The 4,683-nt window shown below is 48.1% G+C and overlaps 1 long non-coding RNA gene across 1 annotated transcript; it reads right to left on the bottom strand.

Moving 5' to 3' along the window:
* Window positions 1–2,701: 2,701 nt before the first annotated feature.
* Window positions 2,702–4,683, bottom strand: LOC129651365 (uncharacterized). Its single transcript, XR_008714102.1, has 2 exons — window positions 4,174–4,683; window positions 2,702–2,966 (listed from the first exon to the last, which is right to left on the bottom strand). It is a non-coding gene; the product is annotated as an uncharacterized LOC129651365 (long non-coding RNA).

Genomic DNA, 4,683 nt, shown 5'->3' with positions numbered 1-4,683 from the left:
TGATATCAGCGTGGTGTCTAGTACTTGGATAGTTTTCATGTTTAAAAAAGAAAAAAGCTTAAAGAATGAATATTGCATGGGCCGGGGAGCACAGAAAGTTCTCATGAAGGAAGGTTGTTGATCACATCTGAGGGGCCTGAGAGTCAGGCAAGCAGACAGACGCTTCTGGGCCGTGATGTTTATCCCATGGCCCTCCTGCCCACTGCATTCCTGGGAGAGTTCCAAGGAGACCTTCTCCTCTCACCCAGAAATCTCTTCCCGTGACAAGCAGCTGTGTACAAGGGGATCCTTGTTAAAACTTCCCTGAATTCAAAAGTGATTAGGAAATGTGTAGAAGATTCTCCATCCAATGAGACGGCAGGAATGTGGGCTCATCTACCCTCAGCCACCCACTTCCCTAGTTCCTGACCTCTGCCTCCCAATTTGCCCCAGCAGGCAGATTCATGTGGAGAAGGAGTCTTCTGGCTGGTAGCCTGGTGCTTCCAGCAGCTGTGAAGAAAGTAAAAGCAGTTTAGAGGCCCATCCATCATTCCCAGAGGGTCCTCCAACAGATCAGGCCGGCCTCGGGGCTCCATGGGCCCAGTCACTGGGGCTTCCTTGTGTGGTCCCACCTGCCAGCATCTTCCCTCTTCCTGAGCCTGTGGTTGCCATGGTAATGAGTCAACCCTAGGCACGGCTCTTTCTTCTCCCTGGTTCCAGAGAGCAGTGGAACCCAGTGAGCCCCCAGTAGCCAGAGCTGCTCCTAATGCACCTTCAGAATTTGCTCCCCTGGTGCTTAAGCCCTGTTTTTAAATTATAGGCAGAAAAAAAATCAGAGAGAGAAAAACTGGAGACCTAAATGCTCAGCAACAGGAGAAAAGATAGGTAAATACATTCGTGATGGTTTATAACTATTATGTGGTAGTCACTCAGTCATGTCTGACTCTCTGTGACCCCATCGACTGTAGCCTGCCAGGCTCCTCTGTCCATGGAATTCTCCAGGCAAGAACACTAGAGTGGGTTGCCATGACCTTCTCCAGGTTATACCTATTATACGGCCACTTAAAAAATGGTGTTTACAAAGAGTCTTTAATAACATAGACAAATGCTTGGCTCAGCAAATCTAAAATACTTTAGCAAGAAAACACATCTCAAAGCTTGGCAGTGCGTTAAATTTAGGAAATACCATGTCCCTACCCTCTCTTACAGATTCATGTTGCACTTCGGTGGAGTAAAAGTTCTGAGAGTCCGACAATAAAGCAGCTGTATTTAGCTTTATTTAACTCACTGTTTCCTGGATCTGTTTGACAACAGAGCCCTTTGCTGTGAAGACCCCTTTTTGGGCCGAAGCATAGTCATCCTCTGCCTCCCTGTCTCCCTGTTGGGTGGTCATGGACTGCCCACACCTCCCTAGAGACCCCCAGAGAACCTGGACATGGGGATTGCGTATCCTACCTCCTCTCCCTGCCCCTGATTCCCACCCCATGGCCTGGCACTTGGGAGTTTGCAGTAAGAACTTTGGCATTGGACTGAATAACAGTCCATGTTTGTTTCCAGTTTAGCTACTGATGATCTGCCTTTTCATTCCTTCTTCTTTGAGTGCTCCTGTTGCTGTTTATGACTATGTTGTGCCCAACTGTTTGTGACCCCGTGGACTGGAGCCCACCAGGCTGCTCTGTCCATGGGATTTCCCAGGCAAGAATACTGGAGTGGATTGCCATTTCCTTCTGCACTTCTTTAAATGGTGTTTATTGTAAGAAATGAGCACTCAGTCAACCCCAGCACTACCATTAATCTACTTTCAATAAGGGATTAATCGCCAATGGGCCATGAGCCAGGTGTATCAGCTGGCCTTACTGATATTGCGGTGTGATGAGCCCAGCACTTTCCCACCTGGACCTTGGCCTGTGCTGGCCACTGGCCTGGCTCTGCCTCAACACCTTCCCCACTTCCTCACGGGGCAGCTCCTTCGGGACTCAGCATAAATGCCATTTCATTAGGGAGAACTTCCCCGATTCCATCATCTGTGTTAACTCCATCACACACTTTCATGGACATTTCTTACCTCCTGTCATAGATCCTGATTAGGTATTCATTTGTTCAATCTCTCTAGATACTAGACTATAAAATCCTTGAGGGCCGAGATCTAGTTGGTTTTGTTCAGTATGGTATACTCAGCACCGTGTCTGGCACATAGTAGGCCAACACGTTTGTTCAGTGAATGAATTTTAACCTGATATTTCTTAGACCACTCAGCCAACACCTTGGTAAGTAGCATGGAGTGTGCGTGCATACTCAGTCATGTCTGACTCTTTGTGACCCCGTGGACTATATATAGCCTGCTAGGCTCCTCTGTCTGTGGAATTTTCCAGGAAAGAATAGTCGAGTGGGTTGCCATTTCCTACTCCAGGGGATCTTCCCGACCGAGGGACTGAATCGCTGTCTCTTTCGTCTCCTACACTAGCAGGCAGATTCTTTACCACTAGTGCCCCCTGGGGAGCCCGTGGTATGCCACACCTTAAGTTAGCTCATCTAATTTTCCCAGGGCTTCCTTAATGGCTCAGCAGTCAAGAATGCAATGCAGGAGACGTGGGTTTGATACTTGGGTCAGGAAGATCTCCTGGAGAAGGGAATGGAAATCCACTCCAGTATCCTTGTCTGGGAAATCCCATGGACAGAGGAGCCTGGCAAGCCATAGCCCATGGGGTGGCAAAAGAGTCAGACATGGACTTAGCAACTTAACAACAATTTTCCCATCTGTAAAATGGGTAGCAAAAAAGGAAAGAAATTGAATTAGGTACATAAATCCTGAAATCTCAGGTAGCATAATACACATAAACCCAATCAGTAGCTTGGGGTTGGGGAAGGGGATGCTCTGCTCCATGTAGTAATCCAGGGACCCAGGGGCCACATCTCTGCTGTCTTCAATGACCAGCTTCCAAAGTTGTTCTGGGAGTTGACATCCAGTGTGTTTTTAAGGGCCAGGCCTGGAAATGAAGCATGTCATGTCACATCCATCCATGTTTACTTGGCCAAAACCTAGTCACATGGCCACATCCAACAGCAAGGGAATCTGGGAAATATAGCTAGGTGCCCAAGATCCAAAGGAAAATGAGTTCAGTGAAAAGCTAGACTGCCACAGAAACTAGTACATTGAGCGGATTTAGAGTAGGGTTAGCAAACTACAACCTACGGGCCAATCACTGTCCCTCCCCATGTTATTATAAATAAAGTTTTATTGGAGCACAGTTATACTCCTTTGTGTATTGTCTATAGCTCCTTTGTGCTACAACAACAGAGCTAAGGAGTTGCAACAGAGTCTGCATGGCCTGCAAAGAGCTGAGACGACCAGCACTATTCTTCTTCTTCTTACTATTTGCAGTTTGCTTTTAGTAGCAATTGCTGAAGAGTACAAAGTTGCTTGTTTCCTGCTTTGAAAGAGTATTTGCAATCTACTGTCAGACTTGACACTTTTCCTTATGGCCCAGGGTACAGATATCATAAGTAGAACTCGTGGAGAAATCCTTCTAAATCAGAGAATGACAGACTTTTTCTGTAAGAGACCAGATAGTAAATACTTTCGGCACGTTGAAAGTTGACTCAGCAGCCATCTGCAGCTGAGGGTGACAGAATGGGGGTGCCTTGTGATGCCCCCGAGGACCAGACTGTGGCCACTTGTGTCCTGGACACCCCAGCATGCTGGTCTCCAGGGAAAGTGGAAGGAGCTCTGAAATGACTGGGCTTAAGTTTCTGCCACTAGGCAGAATGGAGACAAAGAGATGAAGTCAGATATAAAGAAAAAACAAGCAAACATTTCTTGTACACCTGAGTCTGGCCTGAGACTGTACACAGACATTACCCTTAATAAATATGTGTTTAGGGCACCTGTGGCTGATTTCATGTCGATGTATGGCAAAACCATCACAGTATTGTAATTATCCTCCAATTAAAATAAATTAATTTTAAAAATAAATAACTACATGTTAAGTGGGACCATCGAACAGAATTTAATGCCAGAGCCACAGCGCCAGGGGACGAGCAGACTCCAACACCCGCAACCCCTCTGCCTCTCCCTGGAGGCTTTGAAGCCCCTGAGACTGTGCTTTGGAAAAGTTCAGAAGGGAAACTCCTGGAGGGGTTCTGAGTCATTCTTTTGATATTGCCCCCTTGCCCCATGTTGCCAGCCCTGCTCACCTGCACCCACATCCAGGGTTCCCACACTCTTGTGCTCCGACTACCCCCGCCACCCCAAACAGCTCATCCAGCATCCAGCAGGAGGAGAACCGGGAGAATCAGCAGGGCCTCCCTGGAAGCCCATTAAGCAGAGTGGAGTAAACCCTGAGCTGGAGGCGGGGAGGAGCCCGGATGCCTCGGATTTGCCATCCTCATGCTTCCTCCCTGATGAATTATTCATGTCCACAGCCAGGCAGCAGATCAATAATTCAGAAGGAGAAACCCTGGCAAGGCCCAGCTTCTAGCTGACCAGCCCTGCTCAGCTATCCAGGGAGGGACCCTCCAACAATGGGGCAAGGTGGGTAGGCTGGTGGGGGAGGCCATTCAGCTATGCCCGAGGCCTCGGAAATCCAACTGTTTTCAGGGCTCCAGGCTGGTATCGGGCAGCACATAAAGCAGGAAGGGGGGAACTTTCGCAATTTCCACACATCCTCTGCCTGCAGTGGGCCCATCTAATCATTAGTACAGGGG

The sequence above is a fragment of the Bubalus kerabau genome, chromosome 4 (genome assembly GCF_029407905.1).
Source record: "Bubalus kerabau isolate K-KA32 ecotype Philippines breed swamp buffalo chromosome 4, PCC_UOA_SB_1v2, whole genome shotgun sequence".
NCBI lineage: Eukaryota > Metazoa > Chordata > Mammalia > Artiodactyla > Bovidae > Bubalus > Bubalus kerabau.
This window is presented reverse-complemented; position numbering and strand designations above follow the sequence as displayed.